This window comes from Sphaerodactylus townsendi, linkage group LG04, assembly GCF_021028975.2.
Source record: "Sphaerodactylus townsendi isolate TG3544 linkage group LG04, MPM_Stown_v2.3, whole genome shotgun sequence".
Classification (NCBI taxonomy): domain Eukaryota; kingdom Metazoa; phylum Chordata; class Lepidosauria; order Squamata; family Sphaerodactylidae; genus Sphaerodactylus; species Sphaerodactylus townsendi.
Window position 1 is genome coordinate 117893147 of NC_059428.1, and position 18147 is coordinate 117911293.

General features: G+C 42.3%; 1 long non-coding RNA gene across 1 annotated transcript; it reads left to right on the plus strand.

The window, feature by feature from the left end:
* Positions 1–6808: 6808 nt before the first annotated feature.
* On the plus strand, positions 6809–17879 carry LOC125432092. The gene is made up of 3 exons (XR_007244395.1): positions 6809–7071; positions 9374–9383; positions 17869–17879. It is a non-coding gene; the product is annotated as an uncharacterized LOC125432092 (long non-coding RNA).
* Positions 17880–18147: the final 268 nt, after the last annotated feature.

The window sequence follows — 18147 nt, forward strand, 5'->3', positions numbered from 1 at the left end:
AGATACACATAGGGGATATTTTTACAGACCTGGTGGACCAGCCGGGTTTGCAGAAGAATCCTCAAAATGATGTTTCATTGTGTGATCCTGGCTGCCATTTTGAGGGGGACAACCAAATAAGCAAATATTTGCACACAACATGGTTAGTAGTAATAGACAGTATAATCTGTGAGTTGACTAAGTCTACAATATATACATTAAAGGGGCTGTGTCTCAGCAATGCCCCAGTACATCTTCAGGAAAGTCTCATGTACAGACAAGGATGCATTCATAAGAACTAATCAGTGCTTTTACAATTGTTTCTCTAATCTTTATACGGATAGTGGTTGACTAAATATTGAATATTGAAAACCCAGCATGAGCAACCAACTTCCAGATATATTATGGCTTCAAAAATCTTCAAAGGCTCATAAGTGCATGGTATTTTCAATGCAGGTCAATGAGTCATGTATAAACTTTTTTTTGCAACAATCAAGTCAGACTTTTTTAGGGTCTGTAAAGATCTCTCTTGCTGCAAAAACATCATTCTATTGAGGGGGATGAGCAGATGAGGAGCAGGAAAGCCACTTCCTTACTACCATGTGAACCAGGCAAGTGGAGACGGTGAAGGTAGAAGCGCTGCAGGTGAAGGTAGAAGTGCAGGTTGGCAGGAGAAGGAGGAAGAGCGGCAGGATCCAATATGGAGCTGGAAGAAAGAATGGGATTTCCCTTTTGAGTCTCAGGGGTTCTCTCATTGGTGGAATACTTTTGAAGTTTTGCTCCTTGAATTCAGTACTTCAGATTTCACTGAGGTACGGAAATGTACTCAATTACTGTATCTTCCATTGAAGCCATGTCCTAAGAAAACATGCTGCAAATTTCACAGTTACTGTAATATTATTGTCACTCTTTCACACAGGGTCTCCAGTAGACAGTGGCCCCAATCCTGATGAAGTTTATTTTAAGAATAGCTTTCTCCAGTGGGTTCTGTGGGACTTTGCCATGGCTAACTTTAGTTGCATCAGGGTGTTTATGTTTCAACCTACACTTTAAAACTGACATTTCAAAGTGAAAAAAAAATCCAGCTCAACAAACCACAGTGTATGATCATACGTGTGTGTTTATTCAGAAATAGGTTCTGCAGAGTTCAATAGTCTTATATTGCAAATTTTCTTTGAAAAGCAGTGTCTGAATATTATTCTCTGTGTATCATCAGTAGACACATTAATTACTTTTATTCCTTCAAAGGTATATTATGAACAAAGCAATAAAGCTCCAAAGCAAAACAAACCGACAGTAACCAATGCAACATTGGCAAATGTTATGAAAAGCAGTTAGCAAAATATATTTGAGTGGATATGGTTCCAAAGTAGTGAGAAAATAATTTTGGCCAGACACTTGAAGGCATGACAGCTCATCTGACATCTACATCTTTTATATATGAAGCCATAATGCCTCCAGAAAGAAACGCACATTCATAAAGATCTTTATTAATAATGAAAAGATACAATTGGGTCTCCTGTGATAGCAGTGTTGGAAGATTTAATTTTTGTCTGTAATACTAGGTAACAAAATGTAACTTTTTACAGGACCATATAAAAAGTTATCTTGGGTCAACCTGGTGGCTCTGTTTATTTTGCTGTAGGGTGAACCCCCAAAATGTAGTGGAAGATCCATCAGATCATTAAGACCCTTTCCACGTAAGTTCTCTAGAATATTTCCAGAACATTTTTATCCCCCCCTCACCACCAGAATGCTTGTTTGCTCTTACCACCTCCAAATGTTTTATGATCACTGTAATATTTTTTTTGCTCATTCATAGAAACAATGTTTTGTTGAATCATTGGCTGTTTCTGCACGGGTGGATAACAGCGCCCCAGGGACACTAAAAACGTCATCCCTGGGGTGGCATTCGCACAGAAGGTGCTGTGCTCAGAATGCCCAAGTGGCGCAAAGATGCCACTATTGAACCTCGCTCCAGGAGTGAGGTTTTTCAACAGTAGTGTCTTCCACCCGCTGCTGGGCGAATGGCAGTGGGTGGAAGGCACCATTCCCCCCGCCTTCCCTGAATGCCTTACCTTTGTCTCCTGGCTTCTGGTGTGTTGGAGAGGCCAGGGAACACCCCCCTGGCTTGAGACTCCATAGCCGTTGCTCAGGCCAGGGGTGTGTGTCCCCTGGCCTCTGTAACATGCCGGAAGCCAGGAGACAAAGGTAAGGCATTCAAGGGGGCACAGCCTGTGCGAACGGCCCTGAGGGGGTGCATTGGCATCGTTTATGCCGATGCAGCCCTCCTCAGGGCCTGTGCTGAAAGGGCCATTGATTTGATGCTTTTAAGATCTGTTTGGTCAATGCTTTGTTGATCCACGAAAACAGCAAAACACACACACACACACTGATGAAAATGAAGAATCAAGGGGGAAAGGAGTGAGGTGAGGAACATGAAAAGATGGTGCATTGGGTGCTGGGGGGAAAGTTGGGTGATGGGATAGGGGTGTGCAAAATGGCCAGGCTTCTTGGAGGAAAAAAAGAACATTTTTAAGTATGACTACATTGCAAGGGAAGCTAGCTTGGAAATGTTTCAGTGAAAAAAATGTGCCAAAAAGTTTTTCAGAAATGATGGAGTAAAAGGTGAATTAAATGTTTCTGGCACCAATGGGAGGAAATGAAGTGTGGACATCCAAGGAGAAAACATTTCATTCTGGTTCTGGAAATGTTCTAAATTACTTGTACAGGAAGGGCCAAAATCTTGTTGGTCTTAAAGGTGCAATTGGACTTGAATCTAACAGTTCTACATGAATAGCCAGTTTTACATGAGTGGTCAGTCCTCTAAAGCTATTCTGGAGAAATGTTTACTTGTTGGTTTAAGATAAAATATGCTGTTAACTATTTTACACTGTTATTCTAGACCCATTTACTTAAAAGTAAGTGCCACTTATTAGCATCCTGCCTTTTGTTTATAAACTTGACAAGTCTTGTTTAAATCTTTTCCTGTTGGGTATTCATACAAATAAATCTATTACCTGAACATAAATAATGTTATCAGATAGGGGGGAAAAAACCACATATATTTGTTCAAGATAGAAGCAGGAGAAACATGTTTCATATCATATATAGGTTGACATTCTGTGAAGAAATCAGATAGCACTAACATTCAGGTATTACGAAGGGCAATCACTCAAGCTCTTATTTTGTTCACATTAATATAAAATATTGATGTCCTAGGATATTCAAGCCCACGCACTCATACGCACACACACACACAGGGAAGTGAATAGAAAGCTCATTTAAAAACACTTTAGCTAAAATGGTTTAATTTATAATTTGCCAAATATCTTTTCTAGATAACTTATTACAACATTTTTCTTTTTCCATTAGCAGTCTCCATGAGAAGGAGCACTTGAAGTTAAATCTCTTTCATTTTGTATTTCTCCATAACTAGAATAATGCAAGACTCAAGACAACAGAAGTACTAGGAAATGGAAGTCTTTAAAGAACTGATGAATTCATAAAGCTTATACTAAATTTGACCATTGTTCTGTCTGCTCTGATGGACAGTAGATCTTGCCAACATCAGGCTGAAATCTTTAACATCCTCTATTACCTTTTTTAAAAAAATGGAGATGCCAAAGAGAGAACTGGAGAGTGTGGATGATAGAAAGACACAAAGAAGCAGTACACCAGAAATAAACATCAGTGAAGTTAAATGAAACAAATCATAGGCTCATTCCGCACACGCAAAATAATGCACTTTCAAGCTGCTTTCACAACTGTTTTTGCCATTCCGCACAGCTTCAAAGAGCCCTGAAAGCAGCTTGAAAGTGCATTATTCTGCGTGTGCGGAATGAGCCATAGGCTGTTTCTGCACAGCAGCGGAAGCAGCTGTCCACCGGCATAATTAATGCTGGTGGAGGCATGAAACCATTTGCACGGTCTCATGCGGGTGCCATCAAAGCTACTGCGCATAGCAGAGGCAATGCCGCATGGAACCACCTCCAGTCTCTGTGTGTTTTTTACCTTGTCTTCCCTCCAAGGCTCCAGAGGGAGGAAGTGACATGCCCACACTGCCCTCTGACCCACAGGAGTCAAAAGGCAGCATGGGCGTGTCCCTTCTCCCTCCAGAGCCTCGGAAGGAAGACAAGGTAAACAATACATGCAAACAGGCAATGCCTGAAAGTGGCACTCTTACATTGGTGCCTTTCATACCACAGCGGCAGGAAGATGCTGCTTTTCAAAAAACATGCTCATGGAGTTTTCGCGCTGATTGGTGGGGATGAGCATGACGCTGCTGCACTGCAGCAGCAGTGATGTGAACAGCACCCCAGGAATGGTGTTTTTACCATCCCTAGGGTGCTGTTTTCTGCCTGTGCAGAAACAGCCATAAAATAGAAAACTAACGAGAGAAAGGAAATAAAATGGATGTACCATCTCTTTGTCCTCTCTTTCACTTGTGACCTTTGACTGAAAACAAAAAGAGGAAGGATGAAGGTTTAAAAATCCAAATGGCACAGAATGCAGTGAAAGGAAAAGGGAAGAGAGAGAGAAATGATTAGAGAAATAACAGATGGAAAAAAACATCAGGAAAATGACCACCGGCAGAAATAACACCAAGTTTATGACTGACTTAAAGACACCAGATAGAAGCAGGGGGGACTTGGAACTGAAGATTGAAAAACTATTGGAGATAACAAAAACCTTTCAAGAAGAAACACAATAAAATTTTAAAGAAACACAGGAAAGCTTTAAGAAAAATGGATAACAGATTTAATAATCTGCAAATGGAAATGCAAGAATGAACAAAAGACATTAACCATTTAAAGCAAATGCAGACAACTGTAAAATATATTTAAAAAGAAATGAAATAAACAAAGTCAGAAATGAATCCCTTTGATGGAAGAACTGAGATTCTAAAGACACAAACAGAGATGCTAGCTGACCATTTGGCTCTGACTGAACTGGCGCAAAAAGAAAATACACTCAGGTTAAGAGGTTCAAAAGAAGAGGAAAAGGAGGATCTGAGATACAACCTATGCATAATCCTAGCAGAATACTTGGAAGTAGATGATGAGAATATGGATCAAGAAATTGACAAAGCCTTCAGAGTAAACACAAGATACACCAAATACAGAAACATCCCAAGAGATGTAATCACCACCTGTGCAAGGAAGATAACAAAGGATGAGATCTTGAGGAAACATTTGAATAAAAGACTGAAAATTGAAGGAGTGGACATTGTAGTGATGAAGTAAATACCTTTCAACATCTTAAGATAAAGAAAGGACTATGCTCCAGTAGTAAAATGGCTAAGAGAAAATAATACAAAGTTCAGATGGGAGAGATTCGAAGGACTAAGTTTCTTTCAAGGAACCAGAAGAATTGTACCAAACTTGGTTACCAGAGCACAAGAATTCTTGGAGCAGCAAAAGAAAATGGGTATGAAAGAATAATAAGGTTTCTATTAAACCGAAATTTTGAATGTTTGCTTTTTATGATAATTTAATACCTTATTGCAATATTATCTGATTTTTTTCTTATAAAAATTGTGTTGTTTTTTAACTCAATTTTATAGTAAGATTTTTCTTTCCTCGTTCTTCCTTTATTTTTGTATTTAGAATGATGATTTTTCACTGCATTCTGGCTAGGTACACTGGACATTTATACATATAGACATATACTACTACTGCTAACATTATCTGCGTTAACTACTGAGGAGCCTAGAAACTTGCAGGTGGTGTTGCTTAGCACTTCCTTGGTTTTATTACATGTTTGGATTGACCATCTTATTGTGGGAGTAGTACTAATTACTTTATGGTTTGAAACTGTGGCAGTAGAGGTCTCTGCGAGGGAGAGGATGAGTGGGAGGTGATCGCTGATCATAGAATCCCCTATCCTAAAGGCTTCAATGCAAAGATAAATCCAACTCCAAGCTATTATATCGGAGCCCCAATGTATAAAGGAGTTACCCAAACTAAATCATCCTTCGAAGGTCAAGTACAGGCATACTTTTTTGTGGAGAATTTTTAGGGTCCACCAAGGTTATTATCCCCTTATGACCCAGTACCCCTAAGTAGAGAAACTGGGACCAGAAAATAGCAAAAACTTGGGAATTGATCGCGCATGGACCAAAAAGAACATTTAGAAATTACTGGACCCCAAATTCATATTTGAGGCCCCAAACCAAATAGCTTATACATCGAACTCTTATCCAGAATCCTAAGCTTCTGTGAAATGGTTATGGCTGACATAGATAAAGAAACTTAACTTATGGGCTTAACATGCCGCAACCGGCCAGTTCCAAACTATGTCTGCCATCAGAATTCATAATGAAATTAAATCTGTTTTAGTTGAAAGAGAGAAACTGGAAATGGTGCAGGAGGGAAGCTTCGCTCTTCACAGGCCTTGGGAATTGTCCGGATCAGACCATTGTGCCAACTATTTTGTAAGCATTTTGTGCAATCCCAAACAACGCAGAGCGTATACCCACTTTGGCTTCGTTTTTTAACGGCTCTGCCCTAACAGCTATGACTCTTGGCAGGTATAATAACACTCCATATGAGAACAGGTTATGCCAATGTAATATGGCCGCTGTTGAGACTGTTCAACATGTATGCCTATTGGAATGTCCAATGTACGCAGTCGAATTCACCAGGCCTCTATATACATCTGCTCACGGATTCCGAGAGCTTTCAAAAGCTTGATGTCAGGCTACCATCTACTATGAATTTTCTCCTCACGGTTCCTGTGATCTCGTGACATGTGAGAATGTTGGGCGAAGTTTTTTTGAGGAACTTACATAATGGGTGCTGTGTGGTTTCCGGCCCATGGTATGGCAGCTTGTTCTAGCAGCATCTTCTCTCCTGACGCTTCGCCTGCATCTGTGGCTGGCATTTTTCAGAAAGAGATCTGACGTTGGTGCTGCCAGTGGAGTATATATATCTGTTTTGGAGTGTCCAGGGATGGGTTGGAGAAACCTTTGTCTGTGAGTAACATGTTAGGGCTGCAACCAGGTCCAATAGTTGAGGGCATCTGAATAGAAGTATGAGTAACAATGAAGACTATAGCATGGGCGTAACACTGGAGATAGCAAGGTCACTGGTGGGAGCATCTGAATAGAAGTATCCTGGCCTTTGTTTCTTTTGTCTATGGTCATCCTGTGTTTGTATGGAGCTGGTTAGACACTGTCTTGACTCTAGTATTTTTCAACACTGGCAGCCAAGTTCTGTTCATTTTCATTTTGTTACGCCCATGCTATAGTCTTCATTGTTACTCATACTTCTATTCAGATGCCCTCAACTATTGACCTGGTTGCCTTCTTTGTTACTCACAGACAAGGTTTCTCCACCCACCCTGGACACTCCAACAGATATATACTCCACTTGCTTTCCCAACATCAGATCCTCTGAAAATGCCAGCCACAGATGCAGGCGAAACGTCAGGAGAGAATGCTGCTAGAACACGGCCATACAGCCCGGAAACCACACAGCACCCAAGTGATTCCGACCGTGAAAGCCTTCGACAATACATTTTTGAGGAACTATTTGGTCAGGCACAATCATTGCCTACACAGTAGTAACGGCTAAATTATTTTATGTGTGCATGAATGTTGTGAATGTTCAACATTGTTTAAATGTATTTGAATATTTTAATGTCTCAGTTAGTGGATAAATGCCCCTTTTTACTAACTCTGTAATTTATAATGCCAATAAAGGCTTTGGAATTGGAATATTCTCCCATATAGACATATAGAGGTTTATTCAGGTGAAATAGTTAATAATGTTTCCAAAAATAATTTTGCGTAATGTAAATGCCTTTTGGTATAGTTGTCTAAAAAGATCCCACCCAGCCTACCTCTCACACTGCCAAGCTGAGTAGTTCCCCATTGCTATTTAAAAATAAGTTCTTATCCTGTTAAGCTGGGTAACATTCTCCTCCTTTCCTCCTCCTCCTCCTCCTTTTCCCCCTTCTCACCTCCTCTTTCTCCTCTTCAGCAATAAATAGAAGTCATCTAATCCTGTAGTGGAAACCTTCTGTCTGCATTCATGGTACTTACCTGTGTATAAGGGCACAACAAAGAAAATGCCAAAAAATTAAGTAACTGTTTACACTCCTATGGTTGCTCCCCTGCATAGGCCACATGGCCTTCCTGGCTAACTATTCGCTTATTGCGTTTATATGTTTATTTATGGCCCAAATTACCCTGCCACTCTTTTCCATCCAATCATGGTCCGTGGCATGCAAAAGTGAGTGAACATACAAACATTTAAGCATGTAAACAATTAAAATACAGTTAAAATACAAAATTCAACTGAAACACATACAAACAAATGACACCAGAAGAGGGCCAAAAACATACCACTGCTGGCAACAGACATCCAAAAGGACTACCATCCAATTAATGAAGCCTTTGCATGTACAGTCCCAAAACCATCATGTTGGTAAAAGTAAATTACTTGGGCATTTGGTTCACTCATTCGGATGATCTTGAAAGAAGAAGCCAAAACTTCTTTCAATTTACCCCCATCTCTGTCTTTACCCCTTTTTCTCATGTATTCATTTTACTTTATTTTATCCCACCTTTGTTCTCAATGGAATTGTGCACCTCTCCTCCATTTTATTTTATAGTAACCCTCGAGGTCGGTTAGGTTGAGTGTGTGTGACTGGCCCAAACTTCCCTAGAAAGCTTTCATGGCAGATTGGGGTTTCGATCCTGGGTTTCTCAAAAACTGGTCTGATAATGTAAGCACTACAACAGACTGGTTCTGCAGTATGTTCCCAAAACTTGCTGAAGCAGGATAGGCTATGTGATGAAAAGCCCTTCAACTGCAATCAAATCAAAGTTCAGACAAGAGGGAAAACATAAGCAAACACAAAACAAAGATACGACTCATACAAAAGTTAACATAGGCCTAAGATGACAGACATGACAGATGTATTATTGACAGAGTGGGAGATTTTTTACTATGTTCGCGTGTGGTATATGTGCCGGGCCATACACAAAGCAATCCATTTGCATAGAGTCCTTTATTTCCTTGTCACACACACCAAATAAACTTGCATTTATTTCTGATCTTTTTGTAATATTGAAAGGAAAAAAAATATATTGTACAAAAAAACTCCTATGTTCAGGGAAATAAAGCTTCTCTGCAAAATAAAAGTTCTGAAGATGGAAATGAACTTTGTTCCAAGCGCTTTCAAATTAGAGCAAGCCAAACATTTCAAATGTGCCATGAGGTAAATTGCTTTTGAATTTCTAGTCGGATATAATTGCCAACCTCAAGCAGCTAGTGGGGTTTTTGACACTGGGAATGTTCAGCCCATTATATCTTTTGTTTTCTGGTTTGCCTTGAAGGAGCTCAGTGGCTGGGTCACTTCTCTGCCTACAATAGATGCAGAGGAGATCTTTGTGGGTCAAAGAAGCCAGACAAAGCATGGGATCATGTGGATGCCCCTTCATTTTTAGCGCATGAGAACACTGATGAGATCCCTGTGGGTGCAGGATTGAAAACTGAACAAAGGGGTGAGATTAGTTCTAGACCTTTGACACATGGATGCAGAAATAAACTGGGTAGAAAATGGGCATACAAATTAGGTAGTTCTTTTGCCTTAGCAATAGCTGTATCGGCAACATTCTGATTCAACATCATAGCCAGGTTGATCCTCCTGTGGTCAAGCAACCCAATCTAAAAGGGTAATGCTGGTAAAACAGTGGCCAGGGAAGGCACCACCATGTTGCCTCCAAAGAGTTAATTGGCAGTGTAGGTGCCAAGGGAGAGGGGGAAAACCTTTTCTCCTCCAGGAAAGGCCACAGAACTTTTGAATGGCATGTTGGGAGGGGGCATTTCCGGCCTGAAAATGCACTAACACTGGGACCCTCCAGGAACTCCCCCACTCTATGCCAGTGTGGCATTTTGGATCTGGGGGCTATGGCAGTTTTCATGGCGCTGATGGCATTGGCACTTGTGCAACCCCTCTACAGCTTCCAATGGGGCTCCCTGCCCCTCTGAATTGGACAATTAGAGGTACCCCTTACATTGCTAAGAAAGATGACTGTTGGTTAAAGACAAGTTGTAGCACATCCTGGTTCTGTGGCTGGACTAGCTGTTCTTTCTAGCCTCATGGTTCTATAATTAATTCAAGTGACCTCTACAATATGAATGAGAAAGTACAGGTGACAAGTCCGCTAACTTGGATTTACTGCCTGAAATGAACTTTGCAAGAATTCCCTGTAGCCTCTTGAGCTTTTCATGTCCGAAAGAGCTCTAGACTTGCAAGAATCTTTTCTGATACTCAGTGACATGAAATATTGTGACACAATGCAGGCATGAGTGACTTTTAAAAAAAAGCTTGTGCCAACATGGTGTTTCATTAGGGATCAGCAGAACGCACTGATTCAACTTTGAAATTAGCAATTGGCAAAGAGAATGGAGCAGTTCTTTTAAGATCAAGCAAAACTCCAGGATAGAATGTGAAATCAAAAGTGGGTTTCTTTGTTCTCTTATTTCATGGCCACTGTTGTCTAAAGTGTTCCTATTGGCTCTTTGGACCCATGTAATATTGTTACACAGTGTCAGTGATGTCACAATCAGGACTGTATTACAGATGCTCATCAGCAAAATCACATGATGCTTCACAGTCAATTGGGTAAAGGTGTGTGGGCAAATTTGGGTGCAGTTTTAGTGAGCAAAGGAACCCCGTTCTACATTCCTACTCTGGAGTTGTGACAGAGTGAAGTGGAACCAGTCCTCTTTCTCTGCCCTCCAAGAGCTAAATCAATCAGAATTAATAAATACATGGTTGCTATCCCATACTGATGATATGTATCACTCATATTTACTTCTGGATTTCTTATACATACTAATATATATTCAAGAGTCTTGCTCTCTTTCTCCTGTCTATTTCTTTTAACATCCTGATACCTAATGAACATCTACTATTTTTGCTTTCCTTCTTAAGGGCTTGAATGTGTCAATGACCATTATAGAAAGCAGAGAAGCTGCCAAAGAACAAAAAAAGTTATAATTGAAGTAACAATCAAAGCTCAGAAGGATGATAACCTCATCTTGTTGGTCAGTTTTAGTTTGGGCCAAACTATAATCTTGCCTCAATCATATGAAAATCAGCCAGCAGGTGAGAGGATAGTTTAATTTATTTATTTATTTTTCCCAAGGTGCTTTGGGCAGTGTACACTGATCTGTCTTCCTCCATTTCATGCTTGTATCAACCCTTTGGGGTAGGTTAGGCTAAGAGTCTGACTGACTCAAGATCAACTAGCAAGGAACAACAGGGATTTGAACTGTGGATCTTTCAGATCCTAATCTGTCACTTTAGCCACTTTAGCTGGTTCTAAGACCGTGGTGGCAAACCTTTGGCACTCCAGATGTTATGGACTAGAATTCCCATCAGCCCCTGCCAGCATGTGCTGGCAGGGGATGATGGGAATTCTAGTCCATAACATCTGGAGTGCCAAAAGTTTGCCACCACTGTTCTAAGCAATAAAGAGATAAGTGGGTTGTATATATTAACCTTCCTTACCCTGTGTGTTTCTTTGGCATTTTTAAATTATACCCCTCCACTTTATCTCTGTTTTGTTACATAATTCAAGATTACAGTGGTCAGAGAATGGAAACCTATTTGTGATCCTTGGCCCAAGAGATATCCAGCCAGCTTCGACCAAAGCCAGGGCATTTTCAGCACTGGCCTCTACCCCATTGGAACACTCTGTCTAGCATGACCAGGGCCCTGCAGGATCTGATAGCATTCCACAGGGCCTGTAAGATAGTCTTTCTACCAGGGTTACGGTTGATGCAGCCATGGCTTCCATCATTCAAGCCTCCCCTTTCACTGTTCTACCACCCCACTTTCCCATTGATATTCTGTATTGTGATTTTATTATATAGCATTTATCACAAAATTGCTGGAAGCACCCCTGAGCTTGTAAGGGAAAGAGGGGCATACTCTCTCTAATCAAGAGAATAAATAGATTAGAGTTCAATAGCATCTTACAAACCAACAGAATTCATGAGGCATGGCTTTGCTGGTCTTTAAGGAGTGATTTGACTTGATTAACATGGCCACCCACCTGAATCACTCTTTGTGTGTGATATCAACTGATTCATGTTCAAAGGCACATATCTCCCACTGCTGTATGCAGCTCCATGACTATGGGTGATGGGTGGTGTCCAGAGGTATTCAGAAATACATGTTGAGATGCAAACATACACTTCTGAATTAAGGTTGTTTCCGCACAGAGCAGCGAGACTGCATCGGCATGGTTCATGTCTTCCTGTGGCATGCCGATGCAAGCCTGGGGGCCATTCGCATGAACAGCCCCTATGGCTGCGCAGCTGGCAGAGCAGGCTCTGCATGGCCACGCAGCTCCACAAATGATTCCTGACTTCCTCCTGGCTTCTGTTGCTCTGTGGAGGCCAGGGGACTCGCCCCCATGACCAGAGCAATGACTGCAGGGACAGAGGCTCCCCGAGTGAGGTTCAAAAGCGGCATTTTCATGCCACTTGGGTGACACAAGCATGGTCACGCCCCCATGGCCAGAGCAATGACTGCAGGGACAGAGGCCAGGAGGCATGTTCCCTGGCCTCCACAGAGTAACAGAAGCCAGGAGGAGGTAAGGAGCTGTTTGGGGCCGGTTCAGGGAAAACACTGCCTTCCACCCATTGCCGTTTGCATGGGAGCGGGTGGAAGATGCTGCTTCTGAAAAACCTCGCTCCCCGAGTGAGGTTCAAAAGCAGCATTTTCATGCCACTTGGGTGACACAAGCATGTGTCTGCTGTACAAACAGCTCCCCAGGGATGGTGTTTTTATCATCCCTAGGGCGCTGTTATTTTGCTGTGCAGAAACAGCCTAAGTGCAGGTACTACAACCTTGGAAACAGGCACATGATAGAAATAATTTTATGAACGCAAAATTCAGAATACAATATTTAGCAAAATAGCACACACATCCCTCCCTTCAGGTACTTCCTCTTGAGGGATAAGAGAGTCAAACTGAATCTCTGTCACCAATGCCAGTCACATAACACTGGAAGAACTGGCAAAGTGATATCACCCTCAAACAGATTATTTTCAGGAGCTTTCTTCTGGGAGGTGGGAGCAGGGAGATGCCAAAAATGGTCCCTGCAAATATTAGAGCTCACAATGGGATCAGGACTGAAGTGTAAATTGAGAAGTAGAACATGTTTCTCATCTTTTAAGTTGGGAGAGACAGACTGACAAATATGACTTGGATTGCTGCATCTTAGAGCTATGATTTAAGAAATACTGACAGAGTAGAATGTTCTAGGCAACAGGAACAGCAGAAATGACATGGATCTCATTGCTTGTGAAAGAAACAAACAAAACTGGAAAATATAATACAGTGATGGGTAGAAAGTATCTGGGGTGGGGGTGGGGATCTTTGAATAGCTGTGAGTAAAAATGCAATCCTATCCATACTTAACATTATAATTGAATTTGCATCGGTAACTGTTTTTTCTTCAGGACTGAGGCTTCCTGCCCAAGGGTTGGATCCAGCCAGATTTTTTACCCAGTCTCACTCAGTTCTCCTCCTTTCTAAAGCCACTGTTCAAGACTGCTTTTACAAAGCAGGTTCCATGATCTTCAGCATTGCCTTTGTGGGTGGGCAAAGGGACATCTTTCCTTTTATTGTTAGAGAAAAAACTTGCTTGGATCTCCCCAAATATTTTAAGATTCATCCCTCAAATATAGCTTTTATAAAGCAGATTCCATGATCTCCAGCACAGCCTTTGTAGGTAAGCAAAATGGTTTCTTTCCAATTACCATTAGAGGAAACCATAGTTGGATCTACCCCCAAATATTTTAAGATTCAACCTTCAATAGAGAGAGAAGTTACAATCAAGCAGATGTGTACAAAATGAAGTTTAATTAGAATTGGTGCTTTCATTGAGCAAATTGCACTTCAATACTAATCATATTTATAACGACATTATAAAGTATACATAAATTATAAGAATCAATGAAATTGTGCATACAAGAATCATACAAATTGTATACTAACCATATGAAATGCCCACACAACACAAACTGTGAGACCCTGGCCATTCCCTCCCAATGAGACCTCTCAATTTGATCCCCAAACCTCTCTTACTTGTTTGAAAGACACCCCTTTGGAAACCTTAGTGTTGTGTAGTCCTTAGGATGAGTCTCAGTCTGCCATGACCAAGGAAAGTTCTACCAACTAGGCAGAATGTCTGTAATACCTACCCCCATCTCCAAGATATGCATAGTGCAAATATATACACAGTACAAACACGTTTCAAAATGCTTCTTCAAAGCAATACGTACAACTCCGGTTCAATCCTTATATATCACATCCAACCCATCCACTGATCAAAGCAGCCTAACATCTGATCCACTTAGGGTGTTCCATCAAGGAGACAATTTTACCATTGTTCACACCTGGGTCTGTTACCACCCACCTTGAAATGCCAGATGTCTCCTCCTGACCCATCCACCAGATCTGGGAAGTAACTATCATCAAATTTCCCAGTCAGATTCAAATATTAGTTCTGGGACAATTCCCACTCATGAGAAAGTCGGGCCCCATGTCAAGCTGTAAGGTTATTGTCCTATGAGGACCATCTTGGTCTGGTGAACTGTGTGTCAGGTTCTCTCACGACTTTGATACCCCTGCAACTGCTTTGCAGGACCTTTCTCTTTCCACAGGGATTCTGGGTAATTCGTAGAACTACTTCACATCACTTCCAGGTTTTCTGATGTCACTTCACCCATATCCCCACTCCAAAATTTCTCACCAGTTGCCAAAATCAGTGACCACCAGGCATGGAAAGTGGAAGACCAAAGCCATTGACAAGCATGTAAACAAATGTTAAAAGAGGGGGGGAAAGAGGGAATATTTTCTCATCGGCCGTTTCCGCACGGGCAGAAAATGACGGCCTGGAGACGGTAAAAACACCGTCTCCAGGCCACCATTCGCACAAGGGGCGCCGCTGCAGCGCAGCCGCGCCGCCCTCGCGCCGCCCGCCCGGCCTGGAGCCGGCGTTTCCCCAGAGCGCTTCCTAGCACTCTTTTTGGGGAAACGCCGCAGTGAAGCCGCTGCCGAGCGAATGGCAGCGGCTTCACTTCGACTCCCCCACCCGGCACTCACCTTGTCCCTGGGCCTCCGGCATGTCGCCGAGGCCTGGGGACACGCCCCCCTGCCCTGCACCGCTCGAGCAGGCGCGCAGGGCCAGGGGGCGTGTCCCCAGGCCTCCGCGACGCGCCGGAGGCCCAGGGACAAGCTGGGTCGTGCGGGCGCTGGCGCTCCGGGGCGCCGGCTGCCCGCCTCTTCCCGGGACCGTCCGTGTGGACAGTCCCAGCGTCTTCGGGTCGGCGCGAGAAGCGCCGACCCAGCCGTTTCCGCTGCCTTGTGGAAACGGCCATTCTTAACTTTAATTTCCATGAGGCATTTTGTTTTCTCGATCTTGAAAGGAGGAGAAGGGAGAGATCATCTCTGGTTTATGTCTCTAGTATTTCTCCCTTGGCCATTTTGCCTGCCTGTTTTCTGGTATTGAGCATGCCCCTGTTCTAATTGGGATCAAAACTATTTACATGTTCCTCAACTTCTACAGATGAACTGCAGTTCGATTTGGTAAGTTTTGAGCAGGCACCAGCATGATGAATGTGCAGGCATAAAAGCAAAACAAACATTCAGTGCTCACCCATGCACTAAACAGTGGACAGTACTGTACTGGTACTGCTGCCTACCCTTAGGTGATCTCACAGAGAAGGAGGGAAGAAGAGGCTTCCTTCAAGCTTACTGCCACAGTCGATGGAGAGAGCACAATAAATAAATTTAAGTTGCTTTCACGCCAATTGCTGTAGACCAGTAGTTCTAAAACGTATCCACTTCTCGCCTGACTTACCCATACCTATAAAACAGGTCTGTAATTAAACACCTTCTCAGTCATCACGGGGGGAGGGGATGTTTCCCAGAAATAGCCTCCTAGATATTATGGTATTCCATAGGCCATAAGTCTGACACTTCTTAATATGCAGGGATTGCCTGTATTTCCCCTTGCTCTACCTTCCTGGCATTACTCCTTTGGATGGGATAAGTCAACCCTTTCAACCTTGTCAATGCTTGAGGGAAAGTATATCTTATTAATTAGATTTTGGATCAGTAAGTTTAGTGTAAAGCATTTCTCACATCACTGGCAATTAATCTTATGGAGGCGTCAGCATGCGGGTGACTGTAAATAAGGGAGGCACCAGTGTGTGGATGATTGTAAATAATGTATAATAAAATTTGTTATGCTTTCATGTTGCTTCCCTGGTACGTTACCACCATTCTGAGGTTCTCCTCCTGGATTTCATATCAAGGTATTACTAAGGGTGTGCATAAAAACTATTTTGTTTGGTTTGGTTTGGTTTAATTTGGGTATATTGGAACTGAAAATATCAGTATTCCAGATATATTTAAATTCCAATATTGGTGTATTCCAATTCAGATTTTATTTGGGAATGTAAATTTATTTGACTTCATTATCAATAATGGGAAGTTATCTAGCGGCTGTTGGAGCTGTTTTTTAAGCTAGAGGCACCAAATTTGTGGGAGAGCTACTAGTGACTGTCTACAGAAGAACCCCAAGTTTCAAGAAGATTGGGTAAAAGGGTCCAATTTTATGGGCCCCCAAAGAAGATACCCGCATCCATCTTCCACTGTTTCTAATGGAGGGGAAATAGCCTTTTCCCCTTCCAGGGCAAAATCAATGAGGCTTGTTTGCCACAACCACTAATCAGTGCCTCTCAACACAAACCCAACAGAACCAATCCAGAGCCCAGGAATCCAAGCAGAACCCAAGCCAGAATCCCATTAAAGCAAAACCAAGTCAAGGACAGTTTTGCAAGGTCAACAGAACCAATGTGTAGGAGAGAATCCCAGCAGAACCCAGGTCAATGTGGAACACAAGCCCAACAGAATCACTATCAAGCTAGAGAATTAAAGCAGGTTTTCCCCCCCTTAGAAGTAAGGGCAACCCGCAGAAGCCCAGCACAACAATCTTAAGCATGGGTAACACTTTTGTAAGCCCAGCAGAACAATCTTAAATTCAGGGATCACATTTGCAAGCCAGCATAAGCACAAGGGGCCATTTCTGAAACTCAACAGAACTAATGTCAAACCAGAGAATCCCAGCACGGTATCCTGATTTTTTTCAGAACCAAGGACAGTCCACAGAACCCTAGCAGAACAATCTTAAGCGTGGCAGAACACTTTTACTAGCCAAGCAGAGCCAAGATCAATCCACTGATAAACAGACATACCAGCACTTACCCAAAGAAAGTATTAGAAAGTGTGAGTGTTTGGCATGGGGGGGGGGAGTTGTGTGCTTCTCTTTCACCAGTTTATACAGCATCACAGCTTTAGTGAGCCTTAGATGCTGAAGCTGCCCTTCATCAATGACTATTCCCACTTCCCACCCCTGCAGAGAAGAATGTAACAGGCATGCAGATTAACTTCATTATTTATGGTGCTTTTATGGGTTTGACTGGTTTTTGTTTGACACACAAGTTTCATCCTACTCTATCCATTTCATCTCCCAGCAGGATGAATAATAGTTTTTGGTGCAGTTGCATTATTTTCAGCATGCAGTTTTGTTTTGGGATTACAGAAGAAGGACTACCTCCAGCATCCCTTCTGGGCCACAAAGCTACTAGGGTTCAATTGGGGCATTTCAGTGCTGGTAAATTTAGAATGACATTAGGGATGGGGTGTGTGTGTGCCAATCATATTGGGAACGTTCCTGCTACTTCCTTCTAGTGTCATCTTATTTTGGGGGAAAGTATTTCACTCCAACTTCTCAACGCAGTTTGAGAGAGGATGCAGGCACAAGCATGTGCTCGCTTCACTCATCCTCAGAGTCCAAAACTGGTTAGTTAAACCAGACCCCCCAAAAGAAAATGTCCCCCCTGGGAATGGTAAGGAGGAAAACCAAAAATAAAATAGCTTTAAAAACACCCAAGACGAATCCCACCACAGAAACCCAAAACATTTGAACCACAAGGCAAACAACACAGGAGCAAAAGCAAATAACCAAACAGAAGTGGGGGGGGGGGGCATTATGCTTCAGTAGGCCTTATGGTCTTCCCCCTGACAATGCACCACCAGGCCCACAGTACAAATATAAACATAAAGAAC